General features: G+C 43.3%; 1 protein-coding gene across 14 annotated transcripts in view; it reads right to left on the bottom strand.

Moving 5' to 3' along the window:
- The window catches only part of PLEKHA6 (pleckstrin homology domain containing A6), a 200,314-nt gene that overhangs the window by 125,541 nt on the left and 48,268 nt on the right, over positions 1-26,505 (bottom strand). For 5 of the 14 annotated variants that reach the window (XM_083508790.1, XM_083508786.1, XM_083508780.1 and 2 more), the window contains exon 1: positions 6,123-6,467. The exons of 3 other annotated variants lie outside the window; for them this stretch is intronic. The gene's annotated coding sequence lies outside the window, so the exon portion shown is untranslated. Of the gene's footprint in view, positions 1-6,122; positions 6,469-26,505 lie in introns of those variants that run through there. 6 more of the 14 variants (XM_083508785.1, XM_083508781.1, XM_083508787.1 and 3 more) reach the window with 2 other exon arrangements.

The raw sequence follows: 26,505 nt of genomic DNA, 5'->3' as shown, positions 1-26,505 counted from the left end.
CTGCACTGAAACTGTGCCTGCACCACTTCCTTATGTTATGTTAGCTGATGGACCAATGTCTTCACTTGCTTGGTCAGGCCATGCACCTGCTGCTCCAGTGTCCCATGTGCCGTACAGATTTGGACATTAACATTTTTAGCAAAAAACAAAATCTGAGTCTGAGTACTTCCTCCAGCATGAGCCGTGCCTGACACAGTGTACTCTGGATCAGAGGAAGAGCAGGGTACAAAAACATATCATAGGTAAATAAAATTAATGAATCACGTTTGCATAATGTTTCACCACCGGAAGTTAGCCCAAGTATATTAACCAATTGTGTTGCAATGACCCATGAGCTGATACTGGATGACTACAGGTGTGGATGAGGAAGCAGGTTACAGGTAGCCATAAAGCATTAGAGAATCATAGAGTTGGAAGGGACCAAAGGTCATATGGTCCAACCCTTGCAATGCAGGAATCTCAACTAAAGTATCTATAACAGATGGGCATGCAACCTCTGTTGAAAAAGCACCCATGAAGGAGAGTCCACACCTTCTGAACAGCTCTTACCCTCAGAAAGTTCTTCCAGGTGTTTAGTTGGAATCTCCTTTCTTGTAATCCATTGACATAGGTCATAGCCTCTGGAGCAGGAGAAAACAAGCTTGCTCCATCTTCCATGTGACAGCTCTTAAGATATTAGAAGATGACTTTCATATCTCCTCTCAGTCTCCTCTTTTCCAGGCTAAGCATACCCAATTCCCTCAACCGTTCTTCATAAGGCTTTGTTTCCAGACCCTTGATCATCTTGGTTGCCCTCCTCTGCACACGTTCCAGCTTGTCAATATCCTTCTTAAACTGTGTCACCCAGAACTGGGTGCGGTACTCCAGATGTGGTCTGACCAAGGCAGTGGCGAAGCTACTGTGTAGAGAGCAGGCGGGGGTGTGGCACACATCCCGGGGTTGTGGCATGCTGCCCGTGAGGGCATGATGCATGTTCTGGGGGCATGGCACCTGGCGCGCAGGGGGGTGACACGTGTCCGGGGGAGCTGCCGCAATGGCACCCTACCAGAATGGTGCTGCTGGGGGCAGTCCGCTCCCCCCGCACCCCTGTTCCTCCGCCAGTGGACCAAGGCAGAATTGAGCAGTTCTATTACTTCCCCTGTGTCCAACTATACTTCCGTGGGTACAGCCTAGAATAGCACTGGAATTTTTGCAGATACAACCACAGGACAAGAACATCACATCCAGTTTATTTACCTGGTGGTAGCCAATCAAGGAAGATCCAGAGGGAGGGGAGTCCCAAAAATCTATCTTCTAGACTATTTTCTCTCTTTTTTGCCAAGAGTGCCATTCCTGGGTCAGATTATGTGGAAATCCTATCCAGCCTTTGGAACCGAGGGACTGACACTGTGTCAATAAGCATTTTGATAAATTCAAAGCTACAACAGGCGGGTAGCCATCAAGGCATTAACCAGCCCTGCTGAAACACACTCCACCACCCCTCTAGCTTCCCATGAGTATGGATGGGGGTGAGGACTGATTTAGTTTCAACCCAGCCTGCAAAATCAGTAACTTTTATGGGGGGGGGGCATTTTCCAGAGAGGAAATTAGGTTTAATTGCAAGCTCAATTAAGGCAAAGGGAGTGATTGCAACTGAGCAGATTGATTAAAAAGTGGGAGAGGTTGGGTGAATTAATGTTGATCGAAGTCCAAGCTGATTAACCTGTGAAATTGGCATCACGTAACTTTTCTTTTTCAGATGCCAAGACAACTGGGGATTCCAATATTTAAAATAAATGAATCAGCTCTCTAAAAGTAATTATGCATGCTTTACACTGTGACGTTTTCACTCATTTGCTTAAACTGCAATCCTAGAAAGATTTCTGTGAGAGTTAAATCTCACTGAAATCAATGGGGCTTACTTCCAAGTAGACATTTTAAGATTGGTCTGTTAGCTTTCTAGGGTATGCATTGTGTCTGGAACAAAATGAAAAATCCAAGCCAGACAGGCTACATTCACTGAGGGACAAAATATTATTGGATTTTCTCCCCCCTCCCCCCAAAAAGTTACAGATATCTTAGCCTTTCTTAAGAATTGGAAAACCTGAATAATATTAAGAGAATTTCTACACTCAGATCTAAACATAAAATGCAAACCAGGAGCTTTGGGTGTACAGATAGGCAGCAGCTTACCTTTCAAATTCTGTTTCTGGCCCTGACAGCCAGCAATCGACAAAAGAGGATTGGCTTACTAGTTCCTGATTTGTATGGCTTCTGCGTGTCAAGCGTGCAGAACCAGAATGTCAAAAACCTTCCAGTCTAGCTCCTCTCCCAGTGTCACAGCAGCCAAGACCTGTAATGGGCTTTTTCAGCAGCTCCCAGTTCAGATGGAAGTTTTCATTATGAAATGGTATTGGAGCAGTATGAAAATTAATACAGTGGTACCTCGGGTTAAGTACTTAATTCGTTCCGGAGGTCCATACTTAACCTGAAACTGTTCTTAACCTGAGGTACCACTTTAGCTAATGGGGCCTCCCGCTGCCGCTGCGCCGCCGGAGCACGATTTCTGTTCTCATCCTGAAGCAAAGGTCTTAACCCGAGGTACTATTTCTGGGTTAGCGGAGTCTGTAACCTGAAGCGCCTGTAACCTGAAGCACCTGTAACTGAGGTAGCACTGTACAAGGTTAGGGCTGGAGAGATTGGGGTGCATAGTCACCCTGCACATTTACATACATGCATGCATTCAAACAAACAAACACACAAGAATTGAGACCACAAGAAGGGCCTGCTGGATCAGGCCAATGTCTCATCTGGTCCTGCATCCTGTTCTCACAGTGGCCAGCCAGATGCCTAGGGAAAGCCAGCAAGCAGGACATAAGGGCCACAGCACACTGCCCTCCTGCAACGCTGGGCAACTGGTATTCAGGAACATATTGCCTCTGATAGTGGACATGGAACATGGCCATCATGGCTAGGAGCTGTTGATAGTCTTGTTCTCCATTAATTTGCCTAATCCTTTTTAATCTTCTTCATGAACACTTTTAAGTGGCTAATGCTCTAGCTCTAAACACGGTACTAGGTAAGGTACAAATCTCTTTGATTGTGGGGAGGGAAGAAAAATTATTGCTTAACCTGTTTTGATAGCATGGCTATAGTTATAATAAACTATCAAGACACAGCACCCACCACTTGCTATTACGATAAACTGCTCCCCCTTTCCTTTATTTCTTTATTTCTGCACTGAATGCATTCAAGCTCAGCTTAGGAACTTGGATGTGATTCTCCTACCCACTATCACCCAAATGGCACTTCTGCATAATGAATGACGCCCTCCAGCTGTAAAGGAGATGAAACCCAAGACTAGTAGGTTTTGCAAACTGTAGGTCTGCCCCCCCCAACTGCAAACACAAAATTATGCCACAGAATTCCAAGTGAGCCACTGAGAACCAAGCTCATCCCTTTATACATAGGCTTGCTCTCTTTTTCTGCCTAGCATGCCTGGGTGTCATTTCTTGATGACCGTGGCAAAGAGAAAGGACCCAAAAACTTCATAACACAACCTCTCAGCTCTTAAGTATGGCTAGGTTCTGCATTATATCACTATTCAAAGTGTTGGTTGCAGAATAGAAAGGAAGCACTCTGCAGGACATTCATATGAATGCTCCTAGGCCCAATGGAGACAAACTTGCAAACCTTGATGCTCACAATAACTCCTCTGAGATTTTGTAGATCTAAGAGTGCCATTTCCTCAACAACATCCACTAAGATATTTGGTTTCTCAAACATTTTCCAATGTTCATTAGAGGACAATTAAACCCTCTTATTTTATATCTAAAGTCTGTAAGACACCCAGATGACATGTTAATGAGCAAATCCTGCATCCATGCAGTCTCATGGTATGCCCCACCAAGGTTTTGAAATCTCAACTTCAAATTCATTTTTTTACAGCTGAAAAAGCATGTTTTCATATAAGATGTGACATTCTAAATTGCACCAGGGGCATCTCAGTTCCAAAATACCAATCTTGAAAACAAAGTTGTCCAACAGATTTCAAGTAAGGACCATGGCAGGTAAAGCAGTAGATTAAAAAATGAATAAATCAGTACACACCAGCAACATGAAGCACCTTTAAGAGAATTGGCATTGTACCATTAAGTGGGCACACTTGGGCACAGATCTTCTGTCATAATGTTGACACAGGCCAGTAAGTTTTCACTTTGATTTGGCTGTATGACTGCAGACGTTGTGTATGGTTGTGGACATCTTTCCCTATGACACATGCATTTCAAACCCAGATTTCATATTCATTTTTAAAGAAACTTGTTAGGAATGTAGTATTTCTCCCTGCTGTAAAACATCTTCTGAAAAAGCTGTTCAAAGAGAGACCTCTACCTTTTATCTCAGGATTTAGTCACTGGCATTGTTCACTAGGCTAGAAATATTTTTTTGCTCAGAGTACACTTCTGTAGACGACAACACTATCAAATCATAGTTACTGTATTCATTTATTAATCATATATATCAGTTGCTTTGCCATTAAGTTCTCGGGGCAACTTACAAGCAAAGCTAATAATCACACGAAAGCAGCAAGAAAACAAAACACAAAGGGTGCAATCCAGGCAAAGTTCAGCCCTTTGGGTCCCTTCCAACTCTACAATTTTATGATTCTGGATGGTTAAGCAAGTGCTTACATCACTTTCACTGGAGTCAATGGCAGTAGGTGCTTGGTTTTGGGTGCCCATAGTATAATTTTCAAAAATAAAAACTGTAGACCTGAAACGGGTCAGTAAAATTAAAGCTGCAATCCTATACACACTTACCTGGGAGAGTTGTGATTGCAGTGGGACTAATGCCAGAGCAAACATGCATTGGATCGCACTGCCAGTCCTACCTTTTGCTCCAAAGGCAGAGCCCCCAGCATTAGCCTCGCCACAGATTAACTCACTGACAGAATCTATAACCAGAGTCTGTGTGTTCTCAGCTATCAGCTATCAGGAATGGCCCCTCACATTTCAGATGAAAAATAGGTATTTTATTGTGGAACGTGGTGAATAAAGCATTGAATAGTATGGGGCAGTGAGCACATCAACAAGGGCCTGGTGACACATGGCATCAAGTAATCCATTCACTAACATGCATACCCAAAAAGCCCCGTTTCACATTTAGATGAGAATGTGTATATGTTTACAATTACACGTTTTGCCCGGGAAACGCTAACATATTTCAAGACAACAGACTCTGTGCAGCAACAAATTTTGAATTCCACTTCCTGATCATGATGGCAGTGTGCCAGCCAGATAGGTACAGTTTCAGGTAACCTCCCATCAAAAATCACTGGACCAACCCCATTACGCCAAAAGCCCGTTGACTCTTGGGAACAGATACTGGAGCATTTCCATCCTTTCAACAAGCTTCAGCTGAAACTCTCCCATCTATTGCTAGCAAACTAGACAAATGCCATTTGTACAGCAGCAACACCCCCAACAAAAGCTCATATGCAACCACATATAGTAAAAAAGAGAACCACATCACCTTGTTCTGCCTTCAGCTATCCAAGATCTTCACTGCGGGGTCACCTCCTGCAGCCCCCCCCCAAAAGAGTCCCTTTAGTGCTGAGCACACAAATGCCTTGTGTGTGTGTTAAGCAACTTCCAAAGCTACTGAACAAACAATGCAAGGATTCAGGTGCAAAAACCAAGGCCGGGAGTCTTAGAACTTACATCAAGCTGGCATTCAATAGCATACAAAGCACATATTATTTTAACAGCAAAGCAGCAGGGAAGGAACTGCAAAAATGCCACGGCTTCCACCTCCAAGCTCTGACCCCTGCCTTGAGCAGTTTTCAAACAGCCTTGGTTGTATTACTAGAGCTTAAGTTCATCTCTAGATAACACTGAAGGTTATGGGCACATCAAACCCCAATCCGAACTAAGCATCCATGAGGACTAGCTGCCGTTGTTTAAACACACCTGCCATTTCCTGCCATCTTTTGTCACCACCACCGGGTGTTTAAAAACTAGCTGACAAGCACACCTAAACCCTGCTGGCTGGCTGGATCACACAGTCCGGAGAAGCAGCAAAAGTCTTATCTTTTTGTGAAGCCAGAAAGCACAACCGTCAACAAACCGAACACCTGGGTTTACCTTCAAGGAAGAGGCGGCAGCATCCCTCAGTGCTGAGACGCGAGGAGGTTAAAAATAAAAATAAGCCCCTTGCAGGGCAGGGTCCAACGTGGAGGTTGGGTAAAAGACAGCTGGGTAGGGCGGGGGGAGCGGTGGAAAAACTTGCTGAAGAAATGAGAAAGTAAAGGAGAAGAGAAGCGCTCACAGCTTCTTCCTCCGTCCCGGGAGATCCGTCAGCGAAAAGGCAGCGTGCAACATCCAAAGGCTAGCAGGAACTGGAAGAGTGATAAAGTAGGTCTGAAATCTGAAACTGCAGGTTGGGCCAGTCATATATAAACACACGCATACACACACACACCCATTCAGTCTCCTCTCTCTCTCTCTCGCCACCCCTCTGCGCTCGCTTAGTAATAGCTAAGGCAGCCCTCTAGCTGCGCGCCGGAAAACTGGAGAGGCGCTGCAAGACAATCGTGCCAGGGAAAGAGCGAGGCAGGGACCTGTCAAAAGCAAACCCACACGCCGTTCCCAGCCACGCAAAATCTGCAACAAAAGCCGATTAAATGCTCAGGCGAGGGGCGTCAAACTGGCATTCCATTTATCTTCGCTTTGGGGAAGTGCTTTTACGTTGCTAAGGGAGAAGCAGTATTCCAGAAGGTGCATAGATAAATAAATTATTATTATTATTATTATTATTATTATTATTATTATTATTATTATTATTATTATTATTATTATTATGAAGCAGCATTGCACTGAAGCTTCTCATTCATAAGTTTTAAAGTAATTTGCTGGGGGTGGGCGGATGTGCTGGGAGAAGGAGAGAGAAATGAGGTGTCTCAAATTTATGAATCAAAGTGGGTGAGCTATTTAAATGTTAAATGTGGAAATTGCAAAGCCTTGGGAATATGCAAAGCACTCTCAACTTGGTTTTTCTTTTTAAAAAGTTATTAAGGTTTATTATTTCATTTGTAACAAAAACCTATGCGTGTCTACTCAGATTGAAGTCCCATTAAGTTCAATGGTGCTTACTCCCAGAGAGATTAAATTAGGGTTGCAGCCATATAATGTCATCCTTTGCATGTAAACTCAGAAGTATGTTCCATTTTATTCAATAGGGCTTACTCCCGGGTAAGAGTGCATAGGATTGCAGCCGTCATTACTTGATAAATGATAACTGGGTTAATTCACCAAGTGCTTAAACAATTGAACGTTCCAAACAATATGGCTTTGTTACTCAATTAATAATTATAAAGAGATTGACTGAATAAATAGCAGTTAATCAATGCACATCACTTTTTATTTTACGGAAGAGGGAAAGAGAAAAGAGGTTTAAAAAAATACTCAGAGGAACATGTTCAGCCAGAGGTCTACAGTGTGGGATAGCCAGGTCTTTGAGGTCTAAACTGCGACTCAGCTACATTGGTGAAGAAAGAGTGTTTTCTATGTGTTGTACATGCGATAGAACACTGTGACACCAGATGGCGCTGTGGAGTCCTGTCTTTCCCTACCAGATTTCCCTGTATGAGTTTACAATGCATTTAACTAAATCACTTCTTTGACGTGTCTAGATCCAGCCCTGCTTGTTCCAGTCTCAGGACACATGGCTCTAGCAAGCTTCTCTTGTGTCCAGTAATTTAGGAACTTTCACCAATGTAAGCCAATGTTGCATGTTTTGAGACTTTAGATCTCACCAAAGAGTACTTGCCCCAAACTTGGATTTTGGCATTCAGGAATTCTCCTTCATTATCTACTTTTCCCTTACCAACAACATATATAGGAGGTCAGTCATTGTTCAAGAAACCACACACTACAGCTTTCTTCTGCCCCCTCAAAATCTTCTTGGCACGAATGCTTTATTAATATAACATACAAATGTACTATGAAATATTTCTAATGAAAAGACATCAAAGTGAAGAACGTCAAAACTTGAAATCCCAAATTACACTTGTGGCTGGGGGATTAAGAAGCAAGTCCCACAATAATTTGAAAGGAGCATTTCCTGAATGTGATGTTGATATAAAAGTTCCTTGTGCTTGACTTCTCTTCCTTTCCCCAAATTTAGTTAACCATCTATTTCTTCCAAAGAACAATTCGAAAAATTGCTGTATGGGCTAAACACAATGAACAATGGGAACTGATACATCATCATAAATTTGTGGATGTGGATAGAAGTTCCTGAAACTCACTTGCAACAAATTGGGAAAGTATTTGTGCTAATCTCGAATCAGTGCTAGCAGGAATTAGGCTGCAGTCTCAGGTCCTTGCAAGCCACCCCCCTCCTTGCGAAATTCTGCATTGAATTTATTTGTTTATGCCTGTATCCTGCCATTCCTCCAAAGAGCTCAAGACTGCATACACCTTTCCCTGCTCCTCTGATTTTATCTTCACAATAGCCCTGGGAGGTAGGTTAGGCTGAGAACAAAGCTTCATAGCTGAGCAGGAATTTGAACCCAGATTTTGGTGGCCCAAGCTTAGTGAACTGTCCAGACTGTACACTGCCACACTGGCTCTCTGCATTAACCTGCATGCAAGTCATTAATCACAGACCACTCTGCACACAAAGGATGAAGAACAGAGCCCCCAGATCTCATGGGATAACCAAAGTTCCTAGTCCATGTCCCTGTTATTCAGGATGCTTGTATACAATGGGATATTCAACTTGAGAAATTCTGAGCCAGCTGGCTCAAATATACCACACTGTGTCATTTTAAATGGGGCTTGCTTTCAAAGAACTGCTAAAATTACTTGACATTTATTTTCAGCCAAACAGCAAGCATGCCTCCTCCATGGGTTTGCATTTAAAATCGGATGGAGTTTACCCACAATCTGGCCATTGTTAAAAGGCAAACTAATTCATCTGAGTGCTTTTGAGAAAGCTTCCTTGCTGGAGGGAACAATCCTTTCATGGTGGCAGGGAAATGGAACTAGATGACCTGGAAAGACATTTCCAGAGTTTATTTTTACCCTGCTAACATCTTCCTCCTATTTCTGTCAGAAACAATGAGAGAAGAATTGCCCACAGTCCAGTTGTTCTTCACTGATCCTGCGGAAGCATCCTTGGAAAGCCAAGCAGACTGCTTTTCAGGATCTGGATCATGCTGATTCTGTCCATTCATCTGTCTCAGGAGACAATGGAGGAGTGAGGTCAAGCTGTTGGAAGGTTGCAGCGCCTGCTGTGGCTGTAGAGCCTGATGTGGGAGAGATCAGTTTTGTTGCATCTGGAGCAAATGAAGGCATCCCAGTTGTGCTGCTGCAAATGCACCATGGCATTTCTCCTCCCAGCAGTCATTTCTCCTTTGGTCACTGCTATGCATACACGACTTGACTGCCCATCTCCAGGCACTGCTTTCATCTGCAAGGGATTCCCCCACATTGCAGGGTTGATGTTGCCAGCCTTCAGGTCTCATTTGCAGACATCATTGTAGCACAGAGTTGGTCTGCAATGGGACTAGTGCCTGAAGCCAGCTCCCCCTTGGGGGATCCTGCTCCGTCCTTGGGGATCCTGCCATCTTCTGTTCTGTAGCAGAGTAGACGTCACTGAGGCAGAAGTATGACACGCAGGGAATGTAGGCTTGAGAGAGCGCATCTTTGCTTAGAATTCTGTCCTGCTATGTGATACCCAATCTATCTATATTAAAGGCATGGGGAACTGTAGACTGCAGAGATGTCATAGTCCAACACAAGGAGGAGCGATGTTGGCATAAGAAATACAAGTCACATTATATCCCTTTATGACTTGCTTCCAGTTGTGCATGGAAGCACCAAGACAGGAGCGCAAGATGCTCCCATGTAGTCCCATTCTTGACTAAAGCGTTTAAAATTTATGTAAGCAAACCCCCCAAGACAGTAACAGATTGTTGGCCTCCAGGAAGGCCAACAGAGAAATTAGGAGTGGACTGCTGATCCCGTTCCCTGCTATACTGTTATGAAAAACTGAATGGCCAGATGTTCCCCTTCCCAAGACTGTATTTTGAAAAGGTGAAACATAGGCTCATTCTCGGGGGCTTGATCAGTGGCATTTGGGGTCTTTGTTTCTCCTCACTGTTTTCAGAGGAACAAGAAGGGAGCACAAAGTAATATGTTCTGGTCTTTCTAATTGTTGTGGTTTGGGAAAGCTTTGGGTTATGGCTGTATTTTTTCCCAAGAAGTCCCATGCAAATAGTTGAGAAAACCTAGACGGAGTTTTAAACATTTGACGGTGAGGAGAGAGGCTTTGAATAAGTGCCACAGGATCAACCAATTCCCCATATAGAAATTTTGAAATTAACGTACAATGTAGGAATGTAACTGTGTTGTACTTTTTGGTTGGGACAATACTGCCTTGTAACTAGATCTCACAATTCTTCAGGTGTGTATTGAATTTTGCTTTTCTCTTAAGGTTTAGTATTGATACAGTGCAAGTAATTTTTGAAAATGCAACAAAAATGCAGACAAATGCAGGCCAGAGGTAGCCAATGTGGTACTTTCCAGATGTTCCTGTATTCACACTCTCATCCCTCATCTTGTTGGCTGGAACTAACTAGAGCTGGAGTTCATCAACATCTGGAGGGCACCATATTCGACTATCCCTGATGCAGGACTGCAGTCAAATAGCTTTAAACATTTCAGTTTAAAGGGCTTCATACTCTCTGCAAAAGAAATAACAGAGGAGATCAAGGGTGCCATAAGTGATTCAACATAGTTTATTAATTTGTTTGTAAGGCTCCCATGAAAGTGTAAATGGTTTTATAATGGGCTTTTACACAACTATATATTAATTTTTATTTTTTCCATGAGAGCAGCGTGTGTTAATTTAGCTTAGCCAACCAAAGAAATTGGAACGAGAAGCAGATTTAAAAAGACCCTCTTGACTAATATAGAAGATACTACAACCCGCATTTGGGCATCCAGTTGCTATAGGCAAAGCGCTGTAGGCCTTATTCCAAAATGTACCAGCCATGTGATAAAGATGAATACAGGGACTAAAAACCAAATAGAAACGGGCAGAAGGCAGGTGCTAACACTTACCTCACTGCATGGCCAGATTGTACGGACTGTAGACTCTCTTTTTTAAAAAAGATATTTATTAAAGTTTTTTAAAATATAACAATGAAAATGAAAAATAAAAAGAAACAAAATACAAAATACAACATGAAAACAGTTAAAAAACAAATAGTTTTCCATAACATATCTTCCTTACACTTATTTCCCCAGACCTCCTCATACCTCCCTTCTTTGTATTCCACTTCAATTTGTTAGTTCAGCAAATCCTTACCATTAAGCTTTTACTCATTTGTAAACCTTTTTTTCGTATCTCCTAAAGCATTACAGCTGGAAACCCCTTAGTTTCTATCCAACATCCTTCTAGCATTCATTAATTTTACAATATTTCTGTAAATAGTCTTTAAATTTCTTCCAGTCTTCTTTCACCATCTCTTCTCCCTGGTCTCGGACTGTAGACTCTCTATGAAGTTGCTGCCACTCCACAGTGAGCCTGTAAGCAGATACTAAGCTGCAGACAGTCTGCTGAATCTGTCCCAGTTGTACAACTATAGTTGCAATTTAACAACCACACCTGTTTGGTGACTTTTGAAAGAATGAGGCAAAATCTGGGTTAAGTACACAGGAGGTATTTCCACTCTGGAATGTACACTCAGGAGATGGCTAAGGTTATTGGCCAAGGCAGGCTGCAGCATTTCCTCAAGCCAGCATTACATGGATCCCTATTTACTTCCTACAAGGGAAACTTACTCAGCAAAAGAAATAGTCTCAGCGCCTCACAGAGCTTGGCTCTCCCTGCCTAGCCTTTGGCACAGTGCACAGGCTTAATGTGCTTGGCAGGATCTTCCCCTGTTGTTTTTGGAAGGGCTTCATTCACCTGCTCCCTAAATTGGGAATCGCTGCACAGCAGGTTTGCAGGGTAGAAGGATTTGCATGGGGCTGGGCAAGCAATTGAAGGGGTTCAAAAGGTAAGGGGTAAGAAGCTCTTGGAGTGTTATGCTGGCAGGAAGTTCATCAGTTGGCTTAAAGCAAACTGGCACTTCTATGTGTCTCTAGAAGTCTCTGTATACCCATTAAAATAGCCATAGCAGTAATCCAGGTTGAATGGCTTATAGAAACACTTTCTGGTATCCAGCCAAAAGTCACACTTGCCACTTGTGCTGCACCATTGTTGGGTGAACAGAAAAGCTCAGGGAGAATGAATGTGCAATCCCACCATTAGCGAACGGCACATAAACTCTCATTCTTAAGCTTTTGAACCTTCCTGGGTCATGGAAGTAGAGCCAGAAGGCCTTTGGTTGGTTTTGTTATGAATCTGGGGGGCTCAGATGAAAGAAGATGCTTCACCCAAGCTCTTCTTTCAAGAGATGAGTCAACAGTAATTTACCTGGCAACTTGTTGATGCTCAAATGTTTTGTGTCTTTTGTCTGTGAGGTAGGGGAAAATGCACACACACACATGAGTGGCACCATTAGGGTAATATTTTAAGGCAGAAATCCAGGGCACTACTCCTCAGAATGAGCAGCAAGGTCCTCAGATGTACCAAAACTGGCTTCCACATTCCCAAGTAAAGCAATAAACATCACCATCTAAAGAGGAGCTTCCTGAAAGACTGTTAAGATCAATCTAGATTTACCTAACTGCAGGACTGGCACATGTGAGTACACACATTTGCGCACATGCACAAACGCACGTGCACACACATTCATGCATGTCTCTTGATTCCCTTTTTTAAAAAAGAGGCCTAAGGAACACAGGTCTCTCCTAAGCCACCTGGGTGTTTATATCAATCTTATCTCGCTGAAAATAAAATATCTGAGGAAGAGCCAGAGAGATGTGCAGATCCTTAATTAACTGCAGAGCCGGCTTTTTTACTTCATTGAAGGATGCAGTATATCCTGTTTGGATCTACGCGACTGCAGGCTCCTTGCAAGCTCCTCCTTGCACTTTCCTACCTACTGCTTTGTTTGCTGGCATGTTAAATTTCTGCTACTTGCTGCTCTTTCTGATATGTCAAAGAGAGTTCTCTCTTTGGCATATTCAGATCTTGCTGTCACTCAAGCCTAGAGGCGAATCTCCATAATTCTGGCAGTACCCTCAGACCATCAGGAATGCCGTTGAACCAATAACCCCTGATGACTTAATCCCTCAGATTCATATCTTGGAAGAACAAATCTGACTTTGGAATTTCAACTGTTTTCAGGGATGTTGCAGTTCCATCATGCGACATTGACGCCAAGGACTCCACAGCAGTTTGTCAATTCCACTGCTTTTACCCTGAGACGTTCAGTATTTGAGTCCTTTTGTTGACAAATCAAAGCACAAGGGCCTGGACTGCACACAATTGCTTGGAAGACCCGGGAACCGTTTAAAGAAAAACAACTTCTCCAGAACTCATGGAAAACAAAAAACTTGAAGCCAAGGCTACGTATTGCCCAAAGGAGCAGCCCTTTCTAGTATTAGCATATAAACACCCATAGACACATCTCCATTCCCAAAGAATTCTGGAGTGGCATTCATCTAAGAAGCCCCATCAGCAGAAACCCTGTGCAAGGACTTTTTCTTTTGCAAAGAAGCTCCCCACCTCCAAAACTGGCTAGGGCGGGGGGGGGGCGGAAGAACCCCCAGTACAGTGCATGCACTGTGATCTCATATTACTTCTCAACCCAGCCAGGAAAAGCTGCTTTTTTAAGTGAACGAAGAACCATAATGCAAAATTACAAATATGCCACAATAGATCACATGGTCCACTGGAGGGCTGGGACTGGCAAGTCATCAAAAGTGCTGGGATCCAGCCCTTGGCTATAGTAGAGGCCATCCTGTTTATCACTAGGAAAACCATCTACTGTACTGTGTCTGCCAGGCTGATATTGCATATTCCTATTTGGGGGCTTGTTAGCTACCTGAGCTCTGCAATTTGCACAGCTCTCCAATTATGAACATTTACTCTCTATAAACAAGCAAGTATGTTTCTTTTTCATCTTATAGAAATAAACTATTTGGCCCAGTAACAACCCGCACTAGCTTCTGACATTCATAATGCACAAAGCTATCCATTAAAGAGCAGTGTATCATGCAGCATTTTCTAAAGTTAGTAAAAACAAAACATCAGGATAGATGATGATAGATAGATATACATACACACACACACACACACACACACACACACACTGCACACAGCATATCCTCATAGTTTTAATGTTCTCTTAAATTGTAAATTAACACATTTTGACAGATTATCCAAGAAATATGCACTGTCCTATATGAAATATGTAAAGCACTAGTGGGAACTTTGCTTTAAACTGGTGCTTTAAATGGGCCTTATTTCTTCTGTAATTTCAGTTGTTAATTTAAATACCCTTGATTTCAATCCAACCACCTATGAATGAAGTATATAGTGGCCGCGGAAACCCAGCCGGGTGGGCGGGGTATAAATAAATAAATAACTAAATTATTATTATTATTATTATTATTATTATTATTATTATTATTATTATTATTACTTCAACAGTGATGCTCTCAGCCTCTCACACATATCCTCCCCTACAAGCTGAATTCCTCTGACTTGACAGTACATCCCATTGGCAACCATGGATGGGACTTACCAGAGTGAAACTACAGGACTGTGTTGTTTATTCAGATTGGAGACTTCGTAGAAATAAGCACTGAAGTTTTAGGAAGGTGCCACAGACGCACTTAGACAAAGGCCCTGTAGCCTGCCAAGAGTTACTGCGCTGTAATGGTTAGAGAGTTGAATGTCAAGGCCCAGGCTCAAATCCCCATTCTGCCCACTCGGTGACCTTGGGCCAGTCACTAAATCTCCAGCCTCATTTAACTTGTGGTGAGGATAAAATTGGGAAGGTGCCACCTTACAGATCTAGGAGGAAAGGTGGGATAATATGAACATAATAAATCAATGCCCACTTCAAACTGCAGTGTACTGAACAACTGATTATCACCTGCAGTAACTCTGACTCCAAGATATGCCTCTTGCCCTCCACAGACTCAAGTAACTCAGCCTTTAGCCTTAGTCATTACTAGCTACTCGCAAGGAAGCTTAATGGTTCCAAGGCTATGCCAACCTCAAAGCAAAGCTTCTATGTTTCCCACCCCTAGCAGCCCCAAATTCAACTCCTCAATCTTCACCACCAGTGATATGTGAACAGAACCAGGCTCCAAAGACAGTATTCTACCCTCATTTCCTATGTTTCTGAAAGTCATTCTCTGACATGGGTGGAAAAAAACCTTTTAAAGGGGAAATGTTTTTTATCCAATGCTCTCAGATTTTAACTTTTTAAGGGAGATGTGAGGGGGTTTTTTAGAATTAGAAACCTTGGGATTTATATGTCATCAACAAAAACCTTCAGAGGAAATAATAAACTAGCAATGTGAGGGTTGTTTGTTTTTTTAAAGGCTGAACTCAATCAGGATCTGATTTAGCATTCCTGATATGACATATTTGGCTTATATATATAGCGAAGAAAACTTTTTTTAAAAAATTATGCCCTGTTAACTTTTGTGCTGGATAAATATCACATTAAAAAATTCTAATAGCCCAAAGCATTTGAATGGAAATATTATGAAGAATAATTGTTATATGCAATGGAAGTAATTTTTATTAGAATACTCATAAGTATATTGCAAGACAAAAGCCTTTACTCTGATGCATTTAAACATTCTTCCATCAGCAGTTCTAGAGGGGAGATTCCCCCCCCCCCAAAAAAAATCCACCTTTTTTTCCAGAGTTCTCAGCATTATGATATAGATGTTGTTTTTATTGTACCAGAAATACTATTACCAGTACCACTTGCAACATAGGTATTTAAATACCTACTAGTGTTGCTTCCAAGTGCTGCCAAAATATCTGCTGTTGTCAATGTAAATGGCCCTGTGAATCTGAAAAGGTAGAACTGATAACTCATGTTCTTACGCAATGCTCTTTTTATCATGATATATATAACATTTTTACTGAACCCTTTTTAAGGAAATTCCCAGGAGGATCATGTGCATTTCATGCTTTTTTTATTCCTTCCTGATCAGAATGCATTCATCTCTTCCAGGCTAGCTACATATTGCGCTGCTTCATGTAAAATTCACCAGGGACTAATTTTAGTAAACTCATAATTTCTATGCCTGGCATTCTATTGCATGACACAGATACTTGTAATTTTTATAGCTGCATTTTTTAATTTTCTTTCATCTGCTATTATTTTCTATATTTGTACAAACTTCCTTTTTGAATACTGGTAATTGACCATAATAATGAGATTGGTGGATGGATGGACTGATTGCAAGACACAACAACTCACAAGATTTACATTTTTAGAAAAAGACATCAGAGTGCTGGGGGGAAAATACAAACATACTAATTTTAGCACGCTCAGGGAATTACACATCTACATGTGCAATCTAAACAGAATACTATTTTCAGGAACTGAAAGTGGGATGTGAGAACGCAGTCCTGCCAACCAGACAGCAGCCTGTCACATCACTGAGACATTCCTAGAGGACAAACACAATATGCTCACCTGAAAGTCAACTGAAGGCTGTCTGTCTCTGCCAGTTCCTAACAAGACTGACCAATGCTTATTAATATGCTAGTTGGGTGTGGGATGATCAACAGCTCTTATCTGTTTCTCCCTCCTGAGAAAAGAAGCTGGGGAAGGAACGTGCCTCTCAAAGGTTCCCCTCTACCCCCAAGGCCACAGTCCTGGCATGCAAGGTCTTGCCCTCCTGACCTGGGATTTCAGGCACAACGAGGAACAGGCTGTTTAACTCCATCTCAGCTATTCTGTCTGGGAAAGAAGAATTTATTGCCTTATGGTTTGGAGACCTTGATTCCTCCCTATGGAGAAGGAATCTGCTCACTGGCAAATTGTGGTCTCTCCCACCGGACAGTCAGGATCTGCCAACCAATTTGGAACTGACGGCACATTACGCATTTTGGAAAAGGGCCATGGGCATCACCCCATCTGGTTCCTTCTCACCCTACTCCCTCAGATTCCTCTCCTTCCCAAGAAAGAAAAGATACACACCTTTCTTCTGCTTTTTCCAGGCAATTTAAAGCTCCATGTCTGAGTGCCCTTGTTCGCTCCAGAGCTTTCCCCACAATACCTGCTCTATAAAGTTCAACTGGGGCAAACGTCAGTCTGCAGAAAAGCTGAATTGATGTTTGCTCCGATTCAGCTTTAAAGAGGGAGTTCTTGTGGAAAAAGCTCAGAGGTGGGGATGCTCAGACATGGAGCATTAAAGCACGGACCTCTGCCCTGGAAAGAGCAGGATAATCCCATACATATATTTTACCCAGACCACCATGGAAAAGCAAAGATTCTGTAGAATTAAAATGGATCTTCTTGAATTTGCATTATTTTGCATCGGATCCTCCAATATCAACATCAAATTAAAGCTCACATTGGTAGACTGCACAGGAAAAAAATACTCAATCTGGTGCCTGCCAGATTGATTTATGGCACAAATCCCCCTGGATATTCATGATTTTTCCATAGGGTGATAGAAAAACCAGCAGCAAATCACAGAACACAATTGTAGACACAGAGGTGACCTATGACTTGATGGTGGTTTTGAGAGAATCCCTTGTGGGGAGGGAAAGATCCACGCTACCAATCGTGTTTTTGTGCCATGGCAGTGATAGGCAGCACCAGATCCATGAGTTTTACAGTCAGTTGAGACAGTCCATGGGAGGAAATGTACAGTTGTACAGTGCGGTAAATGTATAGTGAAAATGTACAGTTTTACTAGATCTCAAGTGTGTTTGTGTGTGTGTGTGTGTGCGCGCGCGTGCGCGCATACACTTTCTATCTGACTCCAGTCCCTCTTTCTGCCCTCTGATTCATGCACCCCACTTAATCTCCATTTGCTTTCCCCCTCAACAGTATCCCAAATTGCCCCCTTTTCCCTCCTGCCTGCTCAGGAACTCAGCTTTCTGTTTAGCTAGCCAATTAACTCAGGTGCCAATTTAACTATTAAAAATCACATAGAGCTGAAAGAGGAAGTGGGAAAGAGAGTCATTCTTCCAGCTTTTGCTTCTTTTTACTTTTCAGACAGTGGGAAGGAGTACAACCACCCTCACGAGGAAATGTTGAAGGCACCAGGGGAAGTCCTCAAGAGCACCACTTTGCCCAAACACACCACACTGCTGACCCCAGAACTAAATGCTGAGCTGCCCATTGTCATGGGCAGCACAGACACAGAAATGAGCCACAGTGTAATGACCTATGATCAACTACACCTTACACTTGGTTACTCGTGCTGAGCTGAGCTCCTTGAGGAAAGGTGGGATATAAACATCATCATAAATTTTTATTTATACTTCGCCCTTCCCAGTTTAAAAACCGGGCTCAGGGCGGCTAACAGCAAATTAAAATGTGACTTAAAAACAGCATAAAATACAACATAAAATGCAGCATCAATATCAATAAAATTCTAAAATTCAGGGGTCATTTTGAGAGAGAGAGAGGAAAAACCCCAGTCAGTAGACACCAAATGATCCTACTAGGGCCAGCAAGGAGACCAGGGAAGAATTTAAATGTGGGGTCCCAGAAAGGGTTTCTTCATAGAAGAGGAAAGGGGAAAGGGAATAGAGGATCAGGCTAATTCAAATTGAAGGCCAGATGGAATAGCTCTGTCTTACAGGCCCTACGGAAGGAGATCAAGTCCTGCAGGGTCCTAGTCTTGTGGGACAGAGCATTGCACCAGGTCGGAGCTGTCACTGAAAAAGCCCTGGCCCTGGTGGTGGATAGTCTGGCTTCCTTAGGGCCCAGGACCTTCAAGCACTTATTATTCATGGACCTTAGGGTCCTCTGTGGGACATACCAGGAGAGGCGGTCCCATAAGTACGAAGGTCCTAGGCCGCATATGGTTTTAAAGGTCAAAACCAGCACCTTAAACCTGACCCTATACTCCACAGGGAGCCAGCGCAGCTGGTAGAGCACTGGGTGAATATGCTCCCATGGCAAGGACCCCGTGAGGAGCCTCGCTGCAGCATTCTGCACCCGCTGGAGTTTCTGGGACAGTTTCAAGGGCAGCCCCATGTAGAGCGAGTTACAATAGTCAAGCCTGGAGGTGACCATTGCATGGATCACTGTGGCCAGGGCAGGAAAGGTAAGGGACCAATCATAAATAAAGAAAATAAAAAGCAGTCTTCTTGAAGGAGGGGTGTGATTTAGGACAAAGAAAGGGTGGGATCTCTGGAAGATCTGAGATTCACAGCTGGGCTAGGGGAGCCCACAGCTAGACAAAAAAGGAACAGGAGTTGTCAAAGGTTTGAGAGAGGCTTCCAGTCAAGACGCCAAGCCACTGGCAAAGATGTGCCATGGCTGGCTCTCCTGACCGCATTCTCGGTCCCTCGTGCTGATGAGCTGTGAAAAATTCATTACCCTCCCATCCCAACAGTTGCTTGTTGTTTCCAAATAAGACAATCTATCCGATTCAGAAAAACACCAAAGCAAACAATTTGTCTCATAAAAAGCTGGCAGACGATTCCTGTTGACAAGAGGGGGAAGCGGGAGGGGAAAGGCAAGGGGGGGGGAGCAGAAGAGACGGCTGCTTGAGTTTGCAAAATGGAATCGCTCATCACGGCTGCTCAGCCAACCTGAAAGAATACACAACGCTGCTCAAAAGAACAGGAGCCAAACACGAGGAACCTGAACTGCCGCGAGGGCTTTTCCCCTCCCTGTTTTGTTTATTATGCAACAACTCTTCCAAGGCCCAGGACCCTGGATATTTTGACTCTCAACATCTGATGCTTTGAAACAATGAATAAACTCAGCAGATGCCACATTTCCACACACACACACCCAGCCAAGCAGGCGAGGAACCCACCAAAACAGAACTACAGAATAGGGTTGCCATATTTCAAAAACTAAAAAACCAGGACACCCCCAAAATTGTTGAGCTTTTTTAACTGTGCTGAGGCTGAACACTTCTGTAATTGGACCTTTGGTCCATCAAGTTCAATATTGTCTGCACTGACGGGCAGCACCTCTCCAGGATTTCACACAAGGTTCTCTCCCAACCTTACCTGGAGATGCTGGAGACTGAACTGGTGACTAGCCCTGAGCTACAACCCTTCTCCTCAAATTTAAAACTTTAAGGTTTATGGAGATGAAATGGGTACTGTTTTGGAACAGCAAGTTCAATGATAATGTCCAACCTTACTCTGCTTTCAACTTGCTGTAACAGTATTTCTTTATGCTCTTTATCTTTGGTTTATTTTGTACATAAATAAATGAGGGACTTTCATGTAGAAGACTTGAAAAATAAAGCATCATTTCACATGATCAACACAACTAAACTACAAGCCAGGTGTATTTCAATGCGGATCTTTGGCAACATGGATCTAAACATGCATTTCATGATGCCAAACTTTTTCACTGGGTCTGCACATCTGTTGTAACATCACTGCAATGCCAAGGTAACCTGGCTTTCTAGTTTTGTTTCAGTGTAGCAAGGGGCCATTAAGGACAGCTGCCTAGAAGCCAGCCAAATTTACCTGGCGTTCTATCAAATTAAGTTGTCCTGTTACTTGCAAGGACTTCCACCTGTACAATAGGATTTCCTCTTTCCACACGTTCCCATGCACACACACCCCAGATCTGTTCAGGGCTCTTCCCCAACCCTTTGGGCAAACCGGGGTGTGTGTGAGGGGGTGCATGAAGAGAGCAAGTTGCATTGCACAGGGACCTCTAAATCACCCAGGACAGTGATGTTCTTGTGGCAGCAAATCAGGGACGTAAAGAGTCCCTCTGACCTGCACATTTATGCATGTTTGAGCTTAGCACTCTCTAGAAGGGAACAGCAGCTTGAAGGCTCAGAAGAAGAAATATCTGCTTCCAAATGCCTCTCCCAGCCTAATAATAAAAAGGAGCCTATTATTAGATATCAGGCACCCTCCTAACCTCTTCCCTAAAATAGCAGTTTGCAAAGGTCAGAAAACAGCCCCAAAAGAAATCCCCAAGGCATACAGATGGGATAAGCACACACAAAAGTTTTGAGGCAGAAGTGAACCATCCAAACTAACATTTCATCTTGCCTTGCGTTTCGTGACCCCCTTTTCCCTTTAAAGATGAATGTCTCCTTATTGATGGAATTCATAGGGGTAAACAGAGACCAAGAGTTGGCTGCATTTGTCAGCAATGAATTTGTAGCCATTGCTACCGCGGTGTAATCCACTGAAGAATTTCTGGGATGGTTTGGGTAATGTTGGCTTAGGACAGCTCTGCTGTACAGGTCAAGGCCATGGATCCACATGGCAAGGCAGGTGGGTGGGCTGCCTGCAGGACTGACAGGTGCACACCCATGGGTGGGATATGCCTCTCACCTTCTATCACCTCCCAGGCACATCAACAGTGGCAGGTTCCCACGGGAATACAGCACAGCAAAGGCAAGTTGCTTGTGCTTTGACTGACAGCAAGACATGTGGGCTGTGGCCATCCTTGAGCTACAGGTGTCTTTTGCAGAACTGCAGACTTATCTCACCAAGAGACTGCAGGATGCAGCAACAGTGTCTGTGTTATTCCACACATCCCCAGAGGGTAAGAAGCTCCAGGTGCAGCACTCCTAAAATTAGTTGTGTTTGGATCAAAGCATTCTGGAGAGACATATGGTGTCCTTGAAATATTTGCTTTATTTACAAATGTACGGGGAGAATGGAAGTGGAGACAAACAGGAATTCCTACAAGGCAAGAGGGAAGATCCCTGAGAAATGGACTTGGGCAGTCTCCAGGCTTCAGCCTTTCCTCCCTCCTTTCAGCTAACAGCTGCTAAATTCTCAGTTCTCTTTCTTTTCCATATCAAAACCAAAACTACCTCTCTTCATTTCCCTCAGCCTCCCCCCCCCTCTCTCTCTCCCCCCCCCACACCTGCCCCAACTTTTTACTTGCAAGACCCAGTAGGTATTTTGGTGGTGGACTCTCCTTCCTTGGAGGTTTCTGAGCAGGGGTTGGATGGCCATCTGTCATGGATGCTTTAGTTGATATTCTTGCATTGCAGGGGATTGGACTAGATAACCCACAGAGTTCCTTCCAACTGTGGAAGTAAGGAACTTTCTCCCTCTTTAGCCCAGGCTGGCAGTTGGCATGGTTAGGAAGGAGAACTATTTGCTGCTTCCCCTTGTGCAGCTAAAAGTCTTGGACAGGTCCTCCTGAGCAAGAATGAGGCAAAGTCCCGCGCCTTAGAACCTGGAACTAAGAGCTAGAAAAGCAAGTAATCCCTGTTTCAACTTGAGGTTTAAATTTACTTGCAGATGTGCCTTCCCAGCATCTCCTGTGTGCATACAACATGGTCCTTTATAATAATCTCATCCCTATTACATCTTATCTTCAAGTTCCTCACTATGATTAGCATTCCACAAACATAATTAGTGGTATGGCCTCTGTGGCAGAAGGAAAATCCACACAAATCCATTTTCCGTAATTTAATTTTTAGAGCCTTTCTGTTTCATTTATTTTTAGAACAATGAACAGTCCATTCGTTATTCATATGTTGTGGGAAATCAAGACACCTTCCCCCATAAAAGAAGCACTTCTGTTGCAGGGATATACTAGCCAACTGGGTCTTATTAGCTGCCATTCGCCTACAAGAGCACCCTCCCACTCCTGCAGAGGATAAAGAAAGCCTGGCCACCCACCTGCAGGTTCAAGGACTAGCTTTAAAGCTAAGCAGGAAGTAGGCTGAATGTTGCAATGAGGCATGACATTTAAAAAACTTGGATTCGGCCAATGCATCTTTGTGACATTTGTAGGTTGGGGTGGGGTGCTTTAGTGGCCTTTGACATTTGGAACAGTCAACTAGGAACTTCCTGCACACCCACCCCCAAAACTCTGATTCCTCTCTGACCGGACACAGCTTTGGGTAGCTGGGCTCTGATAGCTCCTAAACTAGATGATCTTCCTGGCAGAATGTACAAGAGGCATGACCTTGGAATCTAGGCATGGCCTGGAAGAAAAGCAGTCCCTGCTGCCAGCAGGAAGTGAAAGAAAGTATTGATGGAGGAGGTTGGCACTTCGCCCAGCCTGCACCAGTGAGAATTGGATGGACAAATGGAATAATTGAGCAGTTATGGTACTAGAGCCGCTTCATTCATATATAGTTGTATACTGCCACACACAAAACATTTTGATGCTGGTTTAATATTGTGGTTTATTGAGAATATATGGTTGTTAATACACTAAGAGAAAAGGGATGCTGCAGTCTGATACAATCCACTGGTGAAAATGTGGGAGAAGGAAGGAGGAAACTGAACGGAGTAAGCAAGGACAGGGTTTGCCATGGCTTCTGCATTTAATCAGAGAACCCATGGTTTGTGATCACTCCTGAATCAGGATGTGGGCCCAGTGTGGATGTTAGCTTATGGACATGAGCAGTCAGGAGCCTTGGACCCCTGGACTCTCTCTCCCCTCCCCATCTCCAGGACAGTATGATCCTGGCTTGCTTAAACAAACCATAGACTAACCAAAGTATGTAATAAGAAGCTTCCTTTAAACAGGAACTGAAAGTATCCAATCTTCTCATCACAGCTGCACCAGAGGAGAAGGATGAGCACATGGAGCCAAGGCACGCTGCTGCTCATGGACAGAATGATATTATTTATGCACATAATCAGAGCAGCAGTATCTTTGTTCTTTAGTGCAAAGGTTTTAGGGATTGGTGTTTCTGATAGAAATCACATTGCCTGTCACCAATTATTGTCCCTAATGCAGGATCCAGGAATACACTTGATTCAGCTGCAGCCCATCCTGCCTCCCTGCTGAATATATGCGGACAGTGCAAGGCTTTGTAAAACAAACAAACAAAGCTACATGCAAAAAAAAAACCAAAACTGTCTCAGCTTTTTCTAATGTATACTTAAAACATCTTAAGGGCTGAGCTGCAGCCATTCTGATGTTGTTGTACTACAATGCCCATCTTCTCTATCGCCAATGACTGATGGGAGTCGGAACCCAACAACATTTGGAGGACCATGGCTTCCTTAACCCTAAAATAAAAATGTAATGCACAAAGTAGCCCCTAGAAAGCAGTGGACTCTGCCTAAGGTTTTTCCATTTGTCAGTATAATATTTCTACTTGCAGCACACAGTGTCCTGGCCCTATTGTCTCCACCATGTTCCTCCTCTTTTTTTTGCGGGGAGGAAAATTTTGGAATGGAATATTTGAACAACATTACATATGGCATATGCTGGCATATCCCTGGTTCTATGCAATCCCAGCACAAGTGTTTCATTGGAGGAGGGTGCCACCCATTTACTGTGCCAACTTGAAATGACAACAGTGCCCCATCACCAATCAGTGCTACAATAGAAAACATTCAAACAAGAAAATACACCCAGCTGGCAGCAACTCTCACTGTTTGGCAGGAGAACAGTAAAGAGGTGCCATTTATGGGAGGCAGAGTGCTCTCTTAATAACAGCAATAAAGGAAGGCACTTATATAGCACTTTACATGTTCACAGTGCTGAAAAAACATTAATTTCGTGCAGCACAGAGTTAATTAACACAGTCTCTCTTTGCCACAGAAAGAGGGGGACAGTCATTTGGCATTCTGATGAGAGCACCAAGTACTAACGGTCTTCATGAGCCCCAGCCTGCTCCACTAATCACTATCTCCATTTCACAAGCAATGGTTATGATTAATACTATTTGAGACACACCAGCATTGCAACTGTATTGTGCATAAAAGCCATTTGTTTGACAAAGCCTATGGAACTGAGAGTTGTAATAAAAACCGTCTAGTGTTGTAAACAGGGACTAATATTATCGCCATCTATCCATGAAGACGTCCAACAGCTTCCTCTGTTCCTGTTTTCAGACAGGTGTCGGGGAAAATTTTTTGTCCTGGAAGGCATTTTATAATGGATTTCTGTTGTTTTAAACCTTGGTTTCCAGTTCAAACACTGCTGGGATTTTATATTTGTTTTATATATGATCTATTTTAAGCTTTGTTTTTATTGTTATATTTTGGTTTGCTTTTGCAAACCATTTTTTTAAACTATTTTTAAAAAGCAGGATATGATTAATCCAAAGTAACGAAATATGTAAATACATTTGGCTACCTGGATTTCCAAAACTTTCAAAATCATTATCTACCTCCCACCCATCCCCAAAAAGCATGCACCCCCAGCAACCAGTTTGGGGAAAGAGACTCTGGGGCAGGGGTCCCCAACTTTTTTTTATCTAAGAGCACATTCAGAAATCTGAGAAACTGTCATCGGCACCACTATGAAATGGTTGCCATGTGGGGGACTGCATAGTCACAAGGACTGCAAGTGGGGCGGGCTGCAAAAGCAATGAAGAGCAAATAACAAGAACACAAATACAACCACCAACCCCCCAAAAGTAGGCAGAACACTTTAAAAACAACAACCCTGGAACAAAGATGCAACACACACACCCAAAACTAAAACCCACACACAAAGAAAACACCCCTACAAAAAACCTCAAGCAAAACACAAACCTAACCCCCTCCCCCAAACAAGCAAAATAAAAAAACTCAGGCCAAAATAAACTGGCAAAGCACACCCACCCCTAAATATCTCTACAGGTGATACACACAGCCCAACTCACCTGCTCACAAAATCACCCCAAAACAAACAGACGTTTTCACCCCCAAAACACATACATGCACCAAACAAAACACACTACCCAACTCTCCCAAGAACCCACAAGAGACAGGCAAAGCACCCCCTGGACACAGCCTGCTAGTCCATCCCCCAAGCATGGCAGGCTGGGTCCATCCTGAAGAGTTTTCCAGGGGAGGCTGGAAGCCAAAGCGCTGGCTGCCAGCTGCCCCACCCTCTTCCTTTCCCTTCCCAGTTCACTGTCTTACTAGCCCAGCCTCAAGCTAAGCTAAAAGAAAAAGTGAGGGTGAATAGGAAAATGTGCTGCCAAAAAACATTAAAATCAGCAGGGACAGAGGGCCTCTCAGCTGGTAGCTAAGAAGGTACACCAAAACTGTGGCCCCATTTTGATATATTCAGATGCATGGCTTTTATATTTGGGGATGCACATGGCAGTGCCAGTGTATTTTTCATTCCGGTATAAGTCTGATCCCCCAACTGCTTCCTAAGATTTGCATCAAAGCAGGAGTGTGTGGAATTAAAGCAGTATGCTGTTTCTCACATTACAAAATACATACAACGTACTCATATGGAAATGTAGCGCATGCATCAGATTAGGTTGGAGGGGGAAAGAGCCTTGCAATCAACAGTTTTTAGATTTCCAAAACGCTGGCAGCTACACAGGCGTAGCACTTGGGTCCCTTTCCTCTGAGGCAATTCTCAGAGAAGGAAATACAGTGGTACCTCTGGTTAAGAACTTAATTTGTTCTGGAGGTCCGTTCTTAACCTGAAACTGTTCTTAACCTGAAGCACCACTTTAGCTAATGGAGCCTCCCGCTGCCGCTGCACCG

Source organism: Podarcis liolepis, assembly GCF_965112155.1.
Source record: "Podarcis liolepis genome assembly, chromosome: 6".
Classification (NCBI taxonomy): Eukaryota; Metazoa; Chordata; class Lepidosauria; order Squamata; family Lacertidae; genus Podarcis; species Podarcis liolepis.
This window is presented reverse-complemented; position numbering and strand designations above follow the sequence as displayed.